Raw genomic sequence first — 21509 nt, forward strand, 5'->3', positions numbered from 1 at the left:
AATTATGCTCTAACTGGATGCTTCTGACAGTAGCTTGAGAAGCTATGGAGGAGGCAAGGATAGGAAAAGAGACCAGTTTGGAAACTTGGAATCATCAGGCACAGATATACTCAGAGGTGGTGACAAGTGAGATAGGGTATGAGAACATTTTTGATGTGTTTAATCACAGCATTTGTGGACAGACACCAGATAGAGTGTAAGAGAAAGAAAAGTCAAAAGAAATTCACCAATTAATAAAGGGGATTTCTAATTGCTTAGGAGATAAGTGTAGAGCAAAATGAGATGGGCGAGAATACCAGGAGTTCTGTTTTGAACATGTTGTTAGCGAACAGTAAGAGCTGAGTAGGCAGAGTTTTGCTTCCCTCATTTGGTCTTGGTTGATCTGCACATTACTCTCATGTCTTTAAATCTGGAAACATGAGTCTAGAGAAGTATCCATGGATGTATCTATAAACAGAGTTGGGCTACTTTGTGCCTTAGAGCCCTCCACCAGACCTTAGCTCCCTCCACCACTTCATATTTTTAAAGTATTTAGACTCATTGTTGATGCATCAAAGAACAATTATAATATTAAATTAGCTTTTTCCTACCAAGTAGTAACTGAGTTGAAACAGTCAGTTATATGATCAATTTGTTGTCCTAAAATGGTTATTTTTATAAAAATAAGTAGAACAGAATTGACTATTTACTATGCTAATAAGCTTCTGGATTTCATTCAGTTTAAATAATTTACTAAAAGCATTTTTTCATTGCAGGGGATATATTTATTTTTAAAAAAAACTGAGATACCAACAGCATTTTTATTATGAAAAGCTTGAAATATTATAGTCCACAGTCTTGAATAGAATAAATGATCCATAGAGTAAACATATTTTCCACAAATACTTCTCTCCACACTAGATTTTAAGACTGAAAGCTGAAATTTTATTGTCACATGAGAAAGAAAAAAAATACCCCCCCCCCAAAAAAAAACCTCTTTGAAATCAGATGGGAGAAAATACTGCATGCTTACTTTTAGATGACTTGAGTTGCAGCCTTTGTTCTGCTACAGACAAATCCCTTGGGCTGACCTTGTAGGTTCTCTTGCCCCCAATTGCATGAACCCCAAGGGAGGGACAGCATTACCTGCCTTGGGTAGTGCTCTGGACCATTTGCAGATCTAGTGAGCTCACACATGAAAGACTTTAGTGAGCTAAGTACTAACAGTGACAAGATGCACAATAACTATCCAATGAAAATTACAGTGAGATTAGTATAAAGCTCTCTTTTGCCTTTACTTGCAGTTCTGGATTGGACAATGCCTCATTTTATAACAGAACAAGCTAAGCAGAGAAGGACATATTCTTAGAATGAAAGGGTTGTTTTGCTGTGATCAGGCCCCTTTCTTCTATGACAGTAGATTATCATTTAAAATTTGTTTTGCTTAAGGAGTTAGAGAAGACAGAACTTGTCAGTTCTGTCAGTTAGACAAGGCCCTTCTACATGATTACCATAAAAAAACACAAACAAACAAAATCAGCCCATTTGATTATATAGGAATTAGTATGAGTACCTGCTTTAATCTGTTTGTACTGCTATAACAAAATACCAGAGGCTGGGAAATTTATAAAGAACAAAAATGTATTTCTCACAGAATGGAGGTTAGAAAGTGCTGGCACTGGTATTGGTGAAGACTGCTCTCTGTATGTTCATGGCAGGAGAGCAGAAGCACTTGAAGCCAAAGGGATTTTGAAGCATCCTTTGTAACAGCCTTAGGTCCCTACTAAGGCTTGGGCTTTGTGACACCATGCTCTTTTCTTAAGGCTATCATATGTATCAGTTATTAAGTTTCAACATGTAGACTTTGGATGGGCTGTTAACATTAAAATCATGCACAGCCCCATTTGGAATTGGTCTAATCTGTTGGAATACAATGGGAAACACTAATCCAAAACAATGACCACCTATAGATTTTCCTTAACCTTGAGAAAACATTTCCAGCCAGTGTTACTGGGGAAGAGGTTCTCTTTGGGATTTCTTAGTCTCATTAATGACAGTGTTTAGACCCAAAGGAAGCTCAAGGACAATCTTACTTATCTATGATAAACAATATAGTATAGATGAGGGGAAATTCCTGCAGCCACTAGAAGGAGATGTAAAGCCCTGCCTTTCAAGTTAGATAGTGTGGTGTTTGGATAAGAATATTTCCCATAGGCTCATATGTTTGAGTGCTCAGTCTCCAGTAAGTGTAATTGTTTAGGGAGAATTACAAGGTGTATCCTTGCTGGAGGACATGTGTCACTGTGAATGGGCTTAGTGGTTTCACAAGCCTAACCAAGGTTCAGTCTCTTACTCTCTGAGATGTAAGTTCTCAGACACTGCTCTAGTTCCATGCCTGCCTGCCTGCTGCCATGTTTCCCACCATGATGGTCATGGACTCATCCACTGAGATTATAACCAATCCCCAATTAAATGCTTTATTTTATAAGTTTCCTTGGTTATGGTATCTCTTCATAGTAATATAACATTAACTAAGACAGGTATTTAATAAAAACAAACAGCTTATTAAAAAAGAATAAAGTATTTCCAAAAATAAAAGTGGGCTTAGAAATCAGGAAAGATTTTCCAAAATATATAACCTGGCAGTGTTGGTGTTATGTCCTCTTATAGCCCCTGCTCACACTTGTACTTCCTGGGCCTGCTCACTCTGTTCTAGGAAGGCAAGGGCTTCTAGTCTTCCTCTTTCACATGCCCATCATGGTTCAGCTTTTTAGGTCCTAGTCTCCCAGCATAGCAGGCAGTAAGGAGACAATGCTCCACTCCCTTGTTATACCTTCCTCTCTTATTTTACTTTATTGAGACAAACTGCCCATCTCTTTTATCTAACAAGAATGGAAATCTACTTGGTCCTTCCTATTGCTCTACTCTCTAGGAGCTTTAAGTCATTATTAATGACATAGTCTCTGAGGACTAGTGATTTGTGGCATTCAAAAGGTGGATCTAGACTGGTAAGAACAAATTAGCCTGCAATGAGCATGTATCTCAGCTTCCAATCAATGAAACATATATATTCAAAACATGACTATGTGACTTGGTTTTCACAGATGATACAAACCAAATGACTCCATTGAACATTCTCCTTCCCACCAACATCTCTGAAATCATAAACACAGCATTCCAAATCCAGTGAGTCTACACTTGATAGGTCACTTGGTTACTTTCTGGTATATATGTTTTTGTTTTCTTAGGTATCTTCTCTTGAAAATAAAATTTTCTTGTATCAACAGGAACGAGAACCTGGACCAAAGTGGTCTGACCTGCTTGTCACTCTACAACAACCTCCCTATTAGTTATTGTTCATATCTAGCACCTCAAAGTCTCCTAGATTGTGTTGAGCCTTCTCAGATGGAGTAAGGAATGCTGACGGTCCCTTGTTCTTAGCAGGACCTTCACATCTCTGGTTTTTTTTTTTTTTTTGGTGCTTATAAGTAGCAACTGAGTGCCAGCCTGTAGCAAGTTCCTATGGTTGCAGGACACAGCTCCAAACTAAGCTAGATACTTGAGCAAGAGACTGTTATGAGCTACAGACATAATATTCAAGAAAAAAATTTAAAGACTTATTAACAGCTGTGTGGGTTTGTGACTCTCACCCAGAGCTTCTCCCTTCATCACTACCCTTCATGTCATATTCACAGGGTATAGGGAAAATACACTCTCATGCCACAGAAATGCACTCAATAGAAGACCTTTTGGGATTTTTTTCATGTGTAAAAAGAAGTGAAATGTACCCAAAGAAAGAGTATTCTCTCTCTAATTAAGGTGTACTCTGCTAACATCCATACAAAGCTGGAAAGACTCTTCACTCCTAATTAGTGGCCTTGGGAAAGGTCTGCAGTGGAGCGCTCTGAATTGTGCAGACAGACTGTGCCTACCGCGTTGTTTTTTGACTCTTTGAAGGTTACCATGAGTCAGGGTGCTCCAGTGCCTTCTCTCAGAGACATGTCATCCCCTCTGTGAACACAAAGTAAACCAAGGGCAAGAAATGCTTCAGTTTCTCATATGATCATCACATGGTAGCGTCTAATTGATTCTACCACTGTGCAAATGAGTTAGCAATACTTTCCACTCTAAATGTATTTAAAGATGTGTATATTTCACTGGCTCACTTAAAGCAGTGTGTTTTGAATACTTATTCACTCCTGACCTGGAGAAAACATGAGTTCATGATTTGGATTATAACACAATCTTTACCTAGCTTTTCAAGTCTTAAGCTTTTACAGTGTGCCACCACATGCATCTGATAATAGCTCTCTAGTTCAGTGTTTTCTGCAGAGACCCCAGTTTGATGACTGTCCCATCCTTGCACATGATAAAGACAGTGAATAAAATGTTAAGATAAAATCATAGCAAGTCTTTGTTCTTAAGTATTTTTCCTGTTTATCACGATTCAAAGTAGTTTCTAAATGTTACCTTGGGACACAATCCTTAGTTACAGTAAGGGATCCTGGAAGCTAGTCTGTTATCCGCCATGGAGAATCAGAACACACCACCCACAAACATCCTACTTGGGAACAGAGATTATTTTGATCTAAAAGCAAGCGAGAAATAGGAAATTGAAAAAGAGCTCTCCATCCTCCCAGGTGTGTACAAGGAAGAATATATGTTTCCCTCCATGTGTTCTCTAATCTTTCAAACTACCAAGAGGAGAATGCCTTTAATCAATAGAGATGACATCACTGGAGATGGGAATTTTGTTCTCCATAAACAAACTTTTCAGAAATGACCTTTATATTCCATTAGTTTCCTCATGTATTTATTGTCTTACATTTTACTGACCCCCCAGCCCAAGCCCCCTTTTCTTTGTCTAATAACTTACATATAATTTATCATCCTGTGTTAAAATGGTACATAAGTGCTTCTTTTCACTTCTTTACTGTGAATTGTCAGTATGCATGCAAAATATTTTTTTTGTTCTATTTATCCTTACTTTTCAAGTTGAATGTACCTGTACATTTTACAAGGATTATTTCCTTTCCTGCAGTCAGACTTCTAGAAATCCAGATTATCCCTCTATTCAGCCAGGAAACTAAACATCTACACCAACCAACTCGAAATAGGCAGGTGAAAATGAGAAACACACAACTTTATTAATTTCTGTCTCTCCTGTCAATTTAAAATAATATATGACCTCTATCACACAGGATGTTGTTTCTGGCTAGCTACCCCCGGCTTCCCCAGGCCAGTTGACTCAACTTAGAGCATGCATGAAGTCATCTTTAATCCACCACAAAGTCTTCCCACTCCTTTTGCTGATTGTGTTTCTTCCAAAACTCAGTTGTGGATGGCTGACCCCTAGCTACGCTTAGGATACCATCTTCTTTCCTCATCTGGGTTTACTTTTGCTTACATATCTTCTCATCTGGCTAAAGTTCTCTATATATCCCTGTAGCTAGAGTTTTCCTGCCTTGCCCACAGTCAGGACAAATCTCTGTCACCTGCCAGTCCCACAGCCACTCAGACCCACCCAAGTAAACACAGAGACTTATATTGCTTACAAACTGTATGGCCATGGCAGGCTTCTTGCTAACTGTTCTTATAGCTTAAATTAATCCATTTCCATAAATCTATACCTTGCCACTTGGCTTGTGGCTTACCGGCATCTTCACATGCAGCTTGTGATGGCAGCAGCTGGCAGTGAGTCCCTCCGACTTCCTGTTCCCTCATTTCTCCTCTCTGTTAGTCCCGCCTATACTTCCTGCCTGGCCACTGGCCAATCAGTGTTTTATTTATTGACCAATCAGAGCAATTTAACATACAGACACAGCATATCCCCCTTTATGCAAGGGTTTTGAGGACAGCATAGTGACTTGCTTATCTGACTTTTTAAAAAATGTGTCCTAAGCCGGGCGGTGGTGGCACACACCTTTAATCCCAGCACTGGTGAGGCAGAGGCAGGCAGATCTCTGTGAGTTCGAGGCCAGCCTGGGCTACAGAGTGAGTTCCAGGAAAGGCACAAAGCTACACAGAGAAACCCTGTCTCAAAAAACCAAAAAAAAAAATGTATCCTAATCTCACAAAGTATTATTTTGTAATAAATATATTTATGTACAAGCAAAAACTAATTGGTGTGCTTTTTAACAGGACAATTAGTTAAATGCATCGTGATGAAAGTTTTTTTGTTCCATGGAATATCTAATTTAAAAATAGTCTATAATTAGACCTCATGACAGAAGATTCTTTAAGCCCCAGTTGATGGCTCACCCCAAGAATCTATGTGCAGGACAGATTGGACTTTGAGTTATTGCTTTTTAAAAAGAGAGAGGGTGTGAAATTGAGAAGGGCTGAGTGAGTGGAAGGTTGGTCAGGGAGCAGTCAGGGGAAGAGTGAGGAGCAAATATGATCAAAATAATTGTAAGCAGGTACGAAATTCTCAAAAAAAATAATGGAAGTATTTTATAAAATGTTCTATAAACCTGAAGTATTAAACTTTAAAAATTTCACTTTATTACTTTTTGATAATTTCACACAGGAGTATTGTATTTATAGTATTTCCACTCCACTTTCTTCTTTTTGAATCCTTCCATGTCCTCACTTCCTCTCAACTTCATGACTTCTTCTTTCTTATTATTTTTTCTTATATGTGTATATAAATAAATTCAACCTTTTGGTTCCATTTAGTGTTTTTCACATGTACATGTGTTCAGGGCTGACCACTTGGAGTTGGATAGCCTCTTAGGGATTTATCCTTAGATAAGAACTGATTCTCCATCTCTCAGCAGTTATTAATTGCTTGTATCTCACAAACTTATGAGACTTCATTCACTTTGATATGACAACTGGTGTTGTCACTTGCAGGTCTTAATTAGGAGACTATATTTTTTGAATTTCCACAGGTACAGCTCCTTGTCATATATGGAAGATGTTATCTCACATCAGATGTCCTGGTCCTCTGGATCTTACAGTCTTTCTGCCCTTTCTTCTGTGATATTCCCTGAGTCTTAGGTGCTGATGTAGATGTACCAGTTGGGGATGGACACCCCATGGTCAGTTGTTCACTGCATTTTAAACAATTGTGAATTTCTTGGATGGCCTTTGTTGCAAAAAGAAGTTTCTTTGATAAGGGGTGTCCTAGTCAACGTTCTATTGTTGTGAAGAGATGCAATGACCATGAAAAAGTGTTATGAAGGTAAATATTTAATTGGGGTGGTTTACAATTCAAAGGTTTAGTCCATTGTCATCATAGCAGGAAGCATGGTAGCATGCAGGCAGAAATGGTGCTAGAGAGTAGCTGAGAGTTCTACATCTGGATTGGCAGGCAGCAGGAAGAGAGAGAAAGATACTGGACCTGGTTTGAGCATTTGAAAACTTAAAACCTACCCCTCCATCCCCCACCCTCCCATCTTCCAACACAGCCACATTTCCTAATAGTGCCATTTTCGTTCAAACCACCACTAGATGGTGGTTGTCTGTGAAAATAAGGATAGGTGTTTAGACTGCAGTTGGGAATTGTACTGGTCTCAGAAAGTGGCAGCAGTAGGTTCTCCTTTATGGTCTATGACCTCATCAGTCATAGGTTGGTTATGTTTGAAGTGCCAAGCATGAATTCCTTCCTATCCAGTGGACCTTAAGTTCAATTAGGCGGCTGCTGTTTAAGATATTTAGTATTTTATGGCTCTAATGAGGTAAAATTGACAAATAAAATGTGTGTATAATTTCCAAAGTACAACGTAATGTTTTGTTATGTGCATACTTAACAATTTGATTACCACAGCTGAGCTAATTAATATGCATGAGCATCTGTGTTTGATGAGATCGGTCAAAGTATATATACATATATATATACACACACACATATATATATATAGTTTTAACAATTTTCAATTATATAATGTATTAGCTGCAGTGATCAGGCTATACAATAAATCTCCACAATTTATTTGTGGCGTAATCTGAAACTTTGGAGCATTTAGCTTCTTAGTCAGCCCCTAGTTCTCCAGTGCAGGCCTCCAGGCTCCAACTCCGGTGGTGGTGGGTGCAGGCCTGGTTGGTCTCCAAAGTGACTGAAAAATGCAGGACAGTGGCCTTTACATTATCTCAGCTTCAGCTATGCAGCCCTGGTTGCTACGGTGGGATTATTGGCTATGCAAAAGCAGGTAGTGTGCCATCCCTGGCTGCTGGACTCTTCTTTGGGAGCCTAGCAGGTCTTGGTGCTTACCAGCTGTCTCAGGATCCCAGGAACGTGTGGGTTTTCCTAGCTACATCTGGGACCTTGGCTGACATCATGGGGATGAGATTCTACAACTCTGGGAAATTTATGCCTGCGGGTTTAATCGCGAGTGCCAGTTTGCTGATGGTTGCCAAGCTTGGAATTAGTGTGCTGAGTTCTCCCCATCCATAGTAGCCACACCCCTGCTTGGGCTCATGAAGAATTGAAACTCTCCAAATGTCCACATTTATAATGTCTGAAGAAAAAAGTGCAGCATATTTACATATTCTGACATTTTACAAAGATACCCAGCACCCTGAGGTAGAAGATGAGATTTCACCCGGGTGGCAGGTGTTGAACCTGAGACCAGTTGCTACCTTCATGCAGTTTCATTCTTGTATGATGACATCTCACCTTTCTGTACTAGTAAACAAGGGGTAAAATTTTGGGTGTCAACACAGGGGGCCCCAGAGCCACATGTCCTGCCCAGAAGTGTGTGAAACCTCTTGGTGACATTTGTGATGTGGGATCTTTTGCATAGGTCTGCTATGAAATTATGTCGCAATGAAATACTGGTGAAAATAAAGTTTGCTATTAAGAAAAGAAAAAAAAGAAATAAAACATTTTGCAATGGCATTAAAGTCACTGAGGTCAGAATAGGTCTGAAAATAAATTGTCTTCGCTTAAAATGAAAGATTTTTCAACTCAAAATTAATTGCCCTAGGAATTGGTTTCTTAGCTTCAGCCTCAGAGACACACAGAAGTCTGTGCAACTGTGGCTCAAGGGGATCAAAATATATCCTCAAATGAAATTTAAAATTGGCAAAGTCATCCATATTATACTGGTTTTGTAAGCATGGAAGATAAAGAATAAGGAGGTCATGTAGGCTAACGTTCCTTCCTTCCAGTTATATTATGCTTATCATTAGGATCACACATTTTGAACTGTTTGACCCAGTTCATTACCTCTCAGATGGAGGCCATGAAGCTGCAGGTGACTCTGACCTCAGAGCCAGTTTATCAGGTGGTCAAACAAGGGGACCCTGAGTGTGCAGGCTTCTTTGACACAGAATTTTAAATTGGAGCTTATAAAATATTTTAATAGCTCCAACAAGGGGAAATGAGGTAGAAGAAACCCAAAGTAATAAAGTTGATATTATAAAAGATTTGCTATAAAATATTTGCTTAGGAGTCATTAAAACATACAGCGTAGAATTTAGCTAAGGGAGTGCTGCTCCCCAAATACCCTAAAGACCAGTAGTCTACTAACCAGGCCTATTAAAGACAAGGGAAATTGTTGATGCAAGGATGTAAATGTTTGTTTACTAGGATTGACCAGCTTGGAGGCTCTCATCCCCAGCTCAAGGGGGCAGTACAGGGTCACAAATATCATTAGGCCTTGTCTGTCATTATGTTCCCTGTGCTTTTTTTTTAATTTAATGTATTTATTTTACTGCTTAATAAATAAATTTGTAATTTTTTAATTATTTCCATTACTGTAAATTTCTGATTCTTAAAAATAACATAACTTACTAGAAGTATTACAGAAAAATTCAATTGATCATAAAGAATATATAGTGGAATTTTTTTCTTACTCTGAAATTACTCTTTTTTTTAATTAATTTAATTTTACATATCAGCCACAGATCCCCCTGTCCTCCCTCCTCCCGCCCCTGGCCCTGCCCTCCCCCCAATATACCCCCCATTCCCACCTCCTCCAAGGCAAGGTCTCCCCTGGGGATTCAGCTCAGCCTGGTAGATTCATTTGAGGCAGGTCCAGTCCCCTCCTCCCTTCACCTAGGCTGAGCAAAGTATCCCAGCATAGGCCCTAGGTTCCCAAAAGCCAGCTCATGCACTAAGGACAGGTCCTGGTCCTACTGCCTGGGGGCCCCCTAAATAGTTCAACTGTCTCACTTATACAGAAGGTCTAGTCCAGTACCATGGGGACTCCTCAGCTATTGGTTCACAGTTCATGCGTTTCTACTAGTTTGGCTATTTGTCCCTGTGCTTTTTCCAATCATGGTCTCAATATCTCTTGCTCATATAATCCCTCCTCTCTCTCACCAATTGGACTCCTGGAGCTCCACCTGGGGCCTGGCCATGGATCTCTGCATCTGCTTCCATCAGTCATTGGATGAGAGTTCTGTCATGACAGTTAGGGTGTTCAACCATCTGATCACCAGAGTAGGTCAGTTCAGGCTTTCTCTTGACCATTGCCAGTAGTCTATTATGGCGATATCTTTGTGGATTTCTGGGGACCTCTCTAGCACTTTGCTTATTCCTGTTCCCATGGGGTCTTCATTTTCATGGCATCTCTTTCTTTGTTCTCCCTCTCTGTTTTTGTTCCAGCTGGGACCTCCCATTCGCCTAAGCTCTCTTTCCCCCAACCTTTGCCCTTCATTACCCCCCCCCTCACGTCCAGTTTGCTTATGTAGATCTCATCCATTTCTCTGTCATTGGGTGATCCCTGTGTCTTTCTTAGGGTCCTCTTTACTAGGTAGCCTCCCTGGAGTTGTGAGTAGCAGTCTAGTCATCCTTTGCTTTACATCTAGTATCCTCCTATGAGTGAGTACATACCATGTTTGTCTTTCTGAGTCTGGGTTACCTCACTCAGGATGATTTTTTTTCTAGATCCATCCATTTGCCTGTAAACCTCATGATGTCATTGTTTTTCTCTGCTGAGCAGTACTCCATTGTGTATATGTACCACATTTTATTTATCCATTCTTCAGTTGAAGGGCATCTAGGTTGTTTCCAGGCTCTGGCTATTACAAACAATGCTGCTATGAACAAAGCTGATTATGTGCTCTTGTGGTATGATTGAGCATACCTTGGGTATATGCTGAAGAGTGGTATAGCTGGGTTTTGGGGGAGAGTGATTCCCAATTTTCTAAGAAAGCACCATATTTATTTCCAAAGTGGCTGTAAAAGCTTGCATTCCCACCAACAGTGGAGGAGAGTTCCCCTTGCTCCACATCCTCTTCAGTATAAGCTGTCTTCAGTGTTTTTGATCTTAGCCATTCTGACAGGCGTAAGGTGGTATCTCAGAGTTGTTTTGATTTGCATTTCCCTGATGATTAGGGATGTTGAGCAATTCCTTAAATGTCTTTCAGCCATTTGAGCTTCCTCTGTTGAGAATTCTCTGTTTAGTTCTATAGCCCATTTCTTAATTGGACTGTTGGGCATTTTGATGTCTAATTTCTTGAGTTCCTTATATATTCTGGTTATTAGCCCTCTGTCAGATGTGGGGTTGGTGAAGACCTTTTCCCATTCTGTAGGCTGTCTCTTTGTCTTGTTGACCGTGTCCTTTGTTCTACAAAAACTTCTCAGTTTCAAGAGGTCCCATTTATTAATTGTTTCTCTCAATGTCTCTGCTACTGGTGTTATATTTAGGAAGTTATCTCTGGTGCCAATGTGTTCAAGACTATTTCCTACTTTCTCTTCTATCAGGTTCAGAGTAATTGGATTTTGTTGAGGTCTTTGATCCACTTGGACTTAAGTTTTGTGAACGGTGACAGATATGGATCTATTTGCAGCCTTTTATATGTTGACATCCAGTTGTGCCAGCACCATTTGTTGAAGATGCTTTCTTTTTTCCATTGTACAGTTTTGGATTTTTGTCAAAAATTATGCGTTCATAGATATGTGGATGTCAGGGTTGTAGATGTAACCAACCATCATATTAAATAAGAAACACATAACCAATGCAAAGTAGAAAGCCAAGAGGTCAGAGCTAAGAGCTAAAACCTTACCCTTCTTCCTGCGGTGGTCCTACCTCTCTGAAAAGAGAGCTAATTCCTGTGTTAAAGTCTTTATAAAGACTTTCGGTTCTGCCTTCTCATTGGTTGTAAACCCAACCACATGACCACCTCGTCACTGCCTGTCTGTACAGACCTCCAGGTCTTCTATGGTTGGTATTGAGATTAAAGGCGTGTATCTCCAATGCTGGCTGTATCCCTGAACACACAGAGATCTATCTAGCTCTGCCTACCAAGTGCTGGGATTAAAGGCATGCGCCACCACCACCTGGCTTTCCTATGGATTGCTAATAGCTCTGACCCCCGGGCAACTTTATTTATTAACATACAAATAACATTTTAGTACAAAATAAAATATCACCATATTTCCCCTTTTCTATTTTAATAAAAAGAAAAAAGGTTATAACTAACATAAGAAAAACTTTATACAAAAGTACAATAACTATACACAATATATACAAGTAATAAATACCTAAGCAATGTCTAGTCCATTTGTATTTGACAAATTCAGAGAAAATAATTCCATTATCTATCCTATTTTGGTAAGTCAAAAATGTATCTAATTCACTTTCTATCCTAATTAATCTTCAACTATAACTAACTAATCTTCAACTCCCTCAGAGACCCAAGAAGGAAATAATATTAGCTAACAAAAATAAAAACAGGAAGTACATGTAAGCAACTTCTAAAAAATTGTGAGTTGACAGAAACAGCCAGCTGCCTGGACAGACATCTGAGGTTTCTCTGCAGCTTTGGGGCATCATCTTCAGCCTATAGGCTTAGTGTATCTGACAGACTCATTTGTGAAGTAGGATGTACACAAGGTCAACAGTTCAACCTCACATTGGGTGAGAGCAGTCCATGTACCAGAAACACCTGAATTCCACTAGTGTCATGTCATGATTCAGGATTTTAAATTCTGGAAATTGTTGATGTTTTTTGAATTAAGCTGTCCATTCTTCTTGGCTATGTGTGTATGTGGCATCATCTCAGCATCCCGTTCTTCTCCACATCCTTCTATTAAATGCCATTCTACTATTGAGAGGCGTGAGCTTAATTACTCTTTAAGAATAACTGTTTCAGCTGCTGTTCCATTGCACATCAGAAGCCATCAGCCCATTGCCTGTTCAGCTGCCTTTGAAGAAAAGGGCACTGTACCTTTTCTGTATTGCGAAGTCCACTTCAGGGATGGTGTCATATTGTCCTGGCCTCAGAAAATGCCTTTTGATAAAGCCATAACCACACTTGTTTTGGCAAGAATCAGTAGTCCTTTGTTTAGTGTCCTGTCTGTCCTGTTTGTCAGCAGTTGATTCGAGGATACTTTGTTGTCCAGTGGCTAACTTTTGCCACAATGAAAGTTAGCTCCAATTGCAGGTTTTTCAATGACCATATTTTCTCTAAAGTAGATTGGTACTGTCAGGACCCGACATGTCTCATAGTCATAACAAAGAAGAAAAATTTTCTAAGTTATTAAAACATTTTAAATGCCATATTCTGTAGATCTCTAAAGGGTTTGAAGATGACCTGTCTATCTAAAATATATCTGCTCAATCTTAAAAACATATCTAATATGACTACAAGTTCTATTATAATGTCTAACTACTGGCTTTCATTTCTTTATATCCTAATAGTTGGTAATAATAACATTCAAGGATCAGAAAATTGCATTACATTGTTAAATGAACAGTATAAGTACAATTAGAAATATACATATAGCGTTTTATAACAATATCGATTTCAATACAGGGTCTTCAATTCGATTCCATTGGTCCACATGTCAGTTTTTATGCCTGTGCTTTTATCAAAGCAAGCAAACAAACAAAAACCATAATTCTTCCAGGTGGGTAAGATGACTTTGGGTAACAACTATTCAGAAAAGAACAACACTTTTGTGCTTAAAATAATTTTGGCAATATGTAATATTTTTGCTGTATAAATCTATCTGTCTAAGCAGCCAGACTTGCAATCTCTGGCCCTGGGTCAGGAAGTTGAAAGAGAATTAAGGATGACAGAGTATGTGAAACACATAAGCTGATGTGCATATGAGTTAGTAAAATCTTCTGTTCAATGTGGACTCTTTGTGTGTTTGCCTGAGTCAGCCAGCACCTTTAGGAAAGAGCTCTTCCTTCATCTCTAAGAAGTAGAGTGATTTTTATATAGTGGCATATCATTTCTATAACAATATTACTAAACATGTGAGAAACAGAAAAAAAATAGAAGCATGAAGGGCAAAGGGAAAAGATGTAGGTTCATTCAGAGGTGGTAATGTGTCTTTTGGGCTTAAGTCTTTGTTTTCCTGTGTGAATGAATAGCTGGAAGGTAGCCTGGACTTCATGTGCTGACCTGTGCTCTCTGCACTTCAATAATGTCCCTTCTTTGCCAACAAGGACCTTTAGCTTTAAAGTTTGTGGGCTACATTTTTTGCCATCCCGTCCTCATCAGGTCACACACCTAGGAGAGTAGATAGGAAGCTCCCACAGTCAGCCTAGCCATGGTTCAGGGCTGCCAAACTCCAAAGCTACTTCAGTTGGTGATGTCTGCTTCTAGCCACTGAGAGTGGGCTACCTTTCCCTATGCCCTTCATTTTCTGCTCCTCAACTCTGGCCACCTGAATTTTTGCATATCAGTGTCTGATCCTTGTAGCTAGAGTTTTCCTGCCTGGCCCACAGTCAGGACAAATCTCTCTCACCCACCAGTCCCACAGACACTCAGACCCAACCAAGTAAACATACAGAGACTTATATTGTTTACAAACTGTATGGCTGTGGCAGGCTTCTTGCTAACTGTTCTTATATCTTAAATTAACCCATTTCTATTAACCTATAAGTTGCCACGTAGCTCGTGGCTTATTGGTATCTTAACATGTTGCTTCTCATTACAGCAGCTGGCAGGGTCTCTCTGACTCAGCCTTCCTTTTCCCAGAATTCTCTTTTCTGCTTGTACCATCTATACTTCCTGCCTGGCTCCTGGCCAATCAGCATTTTATTTATACAGAACGATATCCACAGCAATTCCCCTTTTCTTTTTTATCAAAAAGGAAGGTTTTAACTTTCCCATAGTAAAATTACATATAACAAGCAAGAATTACAGTTACAATATCTAGTCTATTTATAATATCTAGTCTATTTGTATTTGGCAAAATTAGAGAAGATATCCTATCTGTCCTATATTTGTGAGTCTAAGGTTTCATATCTAACTTATCTTTTATCATAACTAAAGAAAATTAGAACTATCTAGTCTTCAACTACATAAAAAACCTCAAAAGGATATAATATTACCTGAGAAATGGGAGAAGAACACAAGCAACTTTCAGGAGTCTTGCAAGAGTAGACAGAGACAGCTGGCAGCCTGGACAGTCATCCAAAGTTCCTTTGTAAAGTTAGGGCATCTGTCTTCAGTCCACAGGCCTAGAGTGTCTCAGTCACTTCTCTCTGTGTCTTGTAGAATGTCTGGCAGTTTCCTCTGCAAAGCAGGAACCTAAAGGACCATTTTGCCAAGCAAAGTTCAGTGGTTACCTTTCTATGGATCCTGCATGTCCAGTTGATACATTTTTTCAGTCCAGGCAAGAACAGTTTCTTGCCCAAATGGCTATTTTTGCCAAGAAGAAGATAAACTCCATATGGAGTGTCTTCGATGCCCATCCTCCTCTCTGAAGTAAATCTGTGCTGCCAGGAGCAGACATGTCTCACTGTCCAGAAAGTCTAAATTTTAAAGCATTTTAAATGCCATATTCTGTAGGTCTTTGAAGTATTTGAAGATTACCTATCTATCTGAAATAATCTATGTGTACCTAGAAAACTTAATATGACTATAAGTTTGACTATCATAGAAGACTAGTTGTTCCATTAAATTTAAATGAGTTGTATGAACACAATACCTTAAACAAGAGTAAAAATACACATACAGTATAAAAAAATTAAGTTTAAACTTGTATCAATAAACTAAAATCCATAGCAATGTAAAACATTTTAAACAAGTTGCTCTCTAAAAGTAGATTCAATAATCTATCCTTTCATCCTATCATATCTATATCATATTCCCTTTTCCTACTTAGAAAGAGATTGCATTTAAAATCAAACTGATTTAAATAAAAATATTGTTTTTTCTCTGTCCCACACCAGAGAGCTCTTCTGATATGGGACAAAGGAATCTCTCAATCTTTTTTTTTTTTTTTAACAATATGTTTGTGTTTAGAGAAGTAGTGAGCCAATTCCATCTCCAAAGCTAGCTTGTTATATTTGGGAATTTGGATGTAGCTTCTCTTACTATTCCTGCTGGAGGGGGGTGTTGTATCTTATGAGGACACAAAGAAAATTTTAGGATTATGGAGTAGTGAGTGAGGGTGTATTGTCTGAGCCAGTTGCCTTGAAACCGTTCTGGATGTTGGATCATCTGGGCCATAGTGTCATCGGAGACCTTTCAGGGTGTCTTGGTTTGTCAAACCTGATGTATCTTAATCTGGAACAAATCCATAGCCTCTGGCTTTCTGTGGAAACAAAAGCAGAGCCTCCTTTCCAAAGCAACATATCCTTAGATCCAAATTTTGAAGTCAAGGTACCTTTAAAATATACATTTTGGCATAACTCAACAGCTTTTACAATCAAATGTTTTTCTGCAGTTAATATTTCCAAAGGCAACACAATCCAGATTCTCTGTGTAATATCCATCTTTACATGGCTTATTTTTATATTAATTTTACTGTCTCTTTAAAGACTTTATTTTTAAAAACTTTCTATTTCTTTATATAACTGCATATATATATATATTTTCTCCCTCTTTCAAGCCTACGTACATTTTTACACACATTGTAAGCTATTCCATCTGAGTCTGTCTTATTGTGAATCTATTGCTTTAAACTGCAGCATTCTAAGACTGAAATGGCACTGTGGCTGCTGGCTCTGCCCACCTCCGCTTGCCAACATGGCAGTGGTACATTTACCGCCAGCTCTGGGAGCCATCAGCTCTTAGAAACAGTGGTTCTATGCTTCTATCAAAGCAGTGTGTAGCAAAGAAACCTTTTTTTCTCTCTCTCTCTTTTATTTTAACTAGCAAAAACTATAGCCAACATACAGCATAGTGCACAGCTTGGAGACACCTCTGTGTAACATAACATAGGTCAAGCTCGCACACCACAACTCGCCACAGAGTAGCTCAAACCTGCAGGCTGCCGCTAACTTGAGAGAGACAACTAGGAAGCTGTTTTTTATCTCCATTTTAGAATATTTTTTCTCAGGTTTTAGGTGGAAACTCTTGACAACCCTTTGGGTACCATTTGTAATGGAGTGTTTCTCTCCAGCTCCTGCCAAGCCCCGGCAGTCCAACAGCCCACTTATAAAACACAGATGCTTATATTATTTAAATGATTGCCATGTAGCTCGTGGCTTACTGGTATCTTAACATGTTGCTTCTCATCACAGTGGCTGGCAGCATCTCTCTGACTCAGCCTACCTGTTCCCAGAATTCTCTTCTCTGCTTGTCCCCCCTATACTTCCTGCCTGGCTCCTGGACAATCAGCATTTTATTTATACAGAGCGATATCCACAGCAGATCTTTCTCTCCTCTACAGCTCCTCTGAGGACTGCCTCTCACCCACATTCAGTGGCTGGTGGAATCTGGCCTCCCTGATGTGGCATGTTCCTACTCTCAGACTTTTTCATAGAAAACTAAATGTTTTATTGTTGAACTTTTAAATACTATTTTTGAATTTATTTGTTTTCATTTCAAACATTTTATATTGAGTTATCCAATAGTAATATTTTATTTTTTCTATTAAAATTACAGGATTTTATCTAGTACAGAAAGTACATGGCCAGACTCTCATTGTTGCTTTCAGGAGCAAACATTTCACTTATCTGTTTCTGAGGAACTTTACTATCAGCCTACTTTTCTGCTTCTCCTTGTGTATTTAAAATCAGATTTTGTAGTGGTGTGTGTGTGTGTGTGTGTGTGTGTGTGTGTGTGTGTGTGTGTGTGTCTGTGTCTGTGTCTGTGTCTGTATCTCTCTCTCTCTCTCTTTGTGTGTGTGTGTGTATGTGTGTGTGTGTGTGTGTGTGTGTGTGTGTGTGTGTGTGTGTGTGTGAGAGAGAGAGAGAGAGAGAGAGAGAGAGAGAGAGAGAGAGAGAGAGAGAGAGAGAGAGAGAGAAGTTAGGGCCTAGAGTTGTGGCCTAGCACATGCAAGGTTCAGGGTCAATGCCCAAGATGAAACAAAGTGACAGAAACATAATGAGTTGACTTTTGCTGTATAATTGCTTCCAAGCAAGCAAATCCAGTCCCAGCCGGTGCCACCTTCTTCTCTTACGTGTGGAAATAGTCAGGCAGTATGTGAGGACATATTGCTAACCAGTTCCTGAGAAGCATGGGATAAGAACAGTGTTTTGCAGTATTTCCTGCAAGAAACTAATCTTGTAAAAAACTATTTCACACACATCCATGTTTTTCTGAGTATTCCAAATAAAGATTCAGTCATGTGATGTCTATTACAAGATAAAAAAATAAATATTTATTTATTACATGGATTCTAGAGTGTCTTTTTCTTGGCCTTTCCTTGGCAGGAGGAAGTAAAATCTTAAAAGTTGGTTTATCCATAACACAGATGAGCCTGAAATTGCAGAATGTTGACAGGGACATAGAGAAGACAAAGCCAGTTTGAATGACAGAAGCAAGCAACCCTGTGATTGATGGGAACTGGGAGTGAGAGTATTAACTGAAATATCTAATCTTGGTTAGGAAGGAAAACCCACAGAAAACACTGCAGGGAGGACGACATCTGAGGCACCTTCACCTCTGTGATGTCAGCTGAAGGAGTCTTGAATTTAAGTACGCAAAGCTCCTAGGGAATTTCATGAAGGTTGTGGCCACAGTGTGCTGTCCTCACCAGCTTTACTCACAAAGCTGCCTGATTCCATCTCCTGATTATCTTTAGCTTCTTTGTTCCTCAAGGAATGTGGCAAGGGTTTTTCAGAGGGATCCCATCTGCTGAGATTCTCCATGTAGTCTGCCACCCTTGGTTACCAGATATGAGTCTCTTCAACAATCAGCTCATATGCTGCTGTCAACAGCTTATATTTTTCAGTCAGAAAGGGGGTTTTCAGTTCTCTGAAAAAGTCTCCAAGTCTGCCATTCTTTACATTGAGCTTGTAAAGCAGATATTAATGAAGCTGAGATTTCTTCAGTGTTTGTTTTCTCTCCTCAAACTGTGGTAACTACATATAACTTCCCTCCTCAACTACAATAACCAGAAAACTAAACTACCTTTACCTGATACCATAGCACTGTGACACCTCATGCACGTCCAAGACTGAGCAACATCCTAGACTCTTTAGTGTGATTCAGATTCCCTCTTACTGTGGTACCCTCTAAGTCACGCAGACTGACAAGATGGCATTTGTCTCTACTGTTGACTGTCTGCCAGAGGATCACTATCTCACAAAAGACTGTTTCTGAGGCTTGTCCTAAGGGTTTCTGGCTTACCCTTTGAATGAAACTTTCCCCCACCTCTTCCTAACAAGGAACCATGTGTTTCCAGCTGTTTAGGGTGTGGCTTGTTTTCAGTCTATCATTTGTCATACTCTCCACACTTTTCACTTGTCTTCCCTCTTTCTTTCCTTGGACTGGCATACATCTTGTCATATTCTGATGTTGGTCCTTCACTGGGTCGTATAGAAGCAGGTGCTAGTCAGCTGCCTTGTTGCGAAATCCCTGGGCTATACTTGCTTCACTCCTTCTTTTGTTCATTTATAAATTCATTCTGTCATCTCACAAGCTGTCATGGAGCAAACATTGTGAGATGACTCTGGCACAGAGCACTTAAGCATATGGGCATAATTGCAAAGTCAAGTCCTACTATTATCTGCAAAGGACAACACACCTAGGAACCACTCATGGCCAGAAGACTGAGGCTAGCTTTAACTATCATCTCACTTTCTCTGTTGTGTAGCTCTGAATGCATCCTCCTCTTGGAAAACTGGAAGCAACTCCTGTCAGGGAAGCAAGTAGGCTGACTACAGATCTTCATCTCTCTTTCTGCTCATCAAGTCCCAATTACCCAGTTTCATCTCCAGCTCTGTAGCAGAACACTTCCTGCAGTCTCCTTTAATTGCTGACCCCATCCTCAGTGGATCAAAAAGATCTTCTCCTCCACCCTTCTTTCCCAATTCACCCTTCTTTCCCAATTCACCCCAGTATTGCAGCCTCTAACACCAGCAGGCATTTTCTGCAAGCACAAAAGCTGAGCAGGCCAGGAAAACTGGTAAGCTAACTGAAGACCTTCACCATTCTCCTTCCCTGAGTCTCATCCCTGCCTTTGCAACAGAACACATGATGCAGCCTTCCTTCCCCCTCTACCCACATCTTCTGTGGATTCCAAGATCTTCCTCCACAGCCCCCTCTCCCCACTTGTTGCTTTAATCCAGCCCCCAACTCCAACAGGAACTCCCTGATAATACACAGACCACTCCTGCTAGGGAAACATGCAGGCTCTCAGTAGACCCACTAGTCTTGTCCTCAACACTATAGCAGACTTTCGGGGTAAACTATTTTCACTGTCTCCCCACATTCTACTGAGACAAAGTAAATAGATCCTTGTTGAACACCCTGTTCTCTCCTGTTAACCCTTCAGACTCCTAACCTATCCCCATTCCTAAGTGTCAGCTCTCAAAACCCAGAAACACATTTACCAGGAACCTCCAATGGCCACAACTAGCAGGTCCAAAGAAAATGTTCTAACAGGCAACATACAGCCATTACACTCTCTGAAAATCCAGAGGGGAATCAGAAAACAAGCAACAAAACAATTACCCAACAAAGACAAATCCAGAAATCAGCACTTAGGCCTATAATCATCCCAATTCCAGATACCTAGGCACCAGCATAAAAACACAATCAATAAAATCTAAGGCAAGATATCTCCACTAGAGCCCAGCTAACTTACCACCACAGGCCCATCATAACTGAAGAACAGAGAACAACTTAAAATAGCCTGTATTAAGATAATAAAGATCCTTAAAAAGGAAATTAACGAATATATTAAAGAAATCCAGGAAAGCACAAACAAACAGTACAAGGAAATCAATAAAACTATTCAAGACCTCAAAATGAAAATATAATAAATAAAGAAAACTCAAACTGAGGGAATTCTGAAAATGAAAAGCTAAGAATTCAAACAGGACATACAAGGCAAGCTTCACCAACAGACTATAAGAGATAGAAGAAAGAATCTCTGGTGTTGAAGATATGATAGAAGAAATGGATATATATGTCAAAGAAGATGTTAAATCTAAAAAAACTTCTGACAGAAAACAACCAGGAAATCTGTGACAGTATGAAAAGACCAAATTGAGGAATACTAGTGATAGAGAAAAGAACAGAAATCCAGGTCAGAAGCCCAGAAAATATTTTCAACAAAATCATAGAAGAAAATTTCCTAACCTAAAGATAGAAATGCTTATAAAGGTAAAAGAAGCATACAAAACACCTAATATATTAGACCAGAAAAGAAAGTCTCCTCATCACATAATAATCAAAACACAAAACATACAGAACAAAAAGTAATATATTTTGTTGCTAAG

The 21509-nt window shown here is 39.4% G+C and overlaps 1 pseudogene; it reads left to right on the forward strand.

Annotated features, from left to right (window-relative positions):
* Positions 1–8039: 8039 nt before the first annotated feature.
* On the forward strand, positions 8040–8775 carry LOC128097057 (transmembrane protein 14C-like; annotated as a pseudogene).
* The last annotated feature ends 12734 nt before the right edge of the window (positions 8776–21509 follow it).

This window comes from Peromyscus californicus, unplaced genomic scaffold (assembly GCF_007827085.1).
Source record: "Peromyscus californicus insignis strain IS unplaced genomic scaffold, ASM782708v3 Scaffold_5__1_contigs__length_169319896, whole genome shotgun sequence".
NCBI classification, from domain to species: domain Eukaryota; kingdom Metazoa; phylum Chordata; class Mammalia; order Rodentia; family Cricetidae; genus Peromyscus; species Peromyscus californicus.